The sequence below is a fragment of the Atta cephalotes genome (assembly GCF_000143395.1).
Source record: "Atta cephalotes unplaced genomic scaffold scaffold00010, whole genome shotgun sequence".
Classification (NCBI taxonomy): Eukaryota; Metazoa; Arthropoda; class Insecta; order Hymenoptera; family Formicidae; genus Atta; species Atta cephalotes.
The window spans coordinates 3,121,846-3,123,415 of NW_012130074.1; positions in this window are offsets into that span (position 1 = coordinate 3,121,846).

Genomic DNA, 1,570 nt, shown 5'->3' on the forward strand with positions numbered 1-1,570 from the left:
TGTGTGTGTGTGTGTGTGTGTGTGTGTGTGTGTGTGTGTGTGTATGTGTGTGTGTGTGTGTGTGTGTGTGTGTGTGTATATATATATACGTGTATGTATGTAATAAAAAACTCTTTTTATAAGCTAAAGAAAAATTAAACTTTATAAAACAATATTATTAATTATATTAAAATGTAAATCAAATTATAAATAAAATACATATTTATATACAGATTGAAATATGTATTTACATATGTAAGTACATATTTAAATTAATAATAAGTATATTTATACCTATTTTATTTCATGCTTTTTTTGTTTAATACATTTTTTAGTACATTTATGACTTTAGCACAGTATAGCACAACTCTCCTGATTTTATGTTGGCCAAAATGAAGTGCGTGAAATAAATAAGTTGCTCAGTAAGACCCTACGCACAATAATACAAATATAATATCTATTATCTACATATTACAGCCTGACCATTGTATATACTATACTATATATTACATTACAATACAATAGTATGACTTAAGCTTTAAACACAATGCGAAGGAATAGCGGTAGCGATAGAAACGCGATTTCAACCTATCAGAAAGTGTATATTCCAGTGTATCTGATAGATTGAAATCATGTTATTCCTATCGCTATCGGTATTCCTTCACATTGTATTTAAGGCTTTATAGCTACAACTATATATGGATATGTCGCAGTACAATATATATTCCTAATTGGGAGTAAAGAATAAACGATTTTAACTTATCAGAAATATATTCTGATGTATCCGATTTCTGATAAGTTGAAATCATTTTTTATTCCTAATTTCTTATTCTTTCTAATGTGCGCAAGGCTTAACGCTATCTAAACTTCTCATTTCTTTCTTTTTCCGTTCTCTTTTTCAGGACCATTTAAATGTTTGAGTAGTTGAAATACGAATTAGAGAAAGAGATAGAAGAAAAGAAAATCATAATTAGTTTAGTGCGAAGCTCTATGAGAAAGATTATATGTTAATAGAGTAATAGACATAAAATATGATATAATAATTATAGTAGACATAACATAAAATAAAATACAAACAAATACAGTCATTAGTAGCTTGCAAATAGTTGGCATCAGCAAAATTGTTGTTACAAAACTCATCAGCAACAAAATCAGAAAAGACAACAGTGCAATGAGAAGTGAATCATTAACTGAAATCATACATACACACAACACATATACCTGCAACATCAATTTTTCAGTCTCGCTTAAATACTGTGAATGATACATATAATTGCTTTCGGTTTAACTAGAAAAATCTGCGTTCTATGTGGTGCAATTCTAATAATTTACTAAACGCAAACGATCTAGCAGGAAAATAAGCATCACATATCGCAGTCGTTAATTAAAATATTTTTACAGTATAATATTTGTATCATACAATTTATATAATTGTATATTTTTTTATTTTTGTATTTTTTTTGTTTTACAATTATGAATCTATTTCTTTTAGTTTTATTACATTTAGATAATATATATAATATATATAATATATATAAATACACACACACACACACACACACACACACACACACACACACACACACACTAT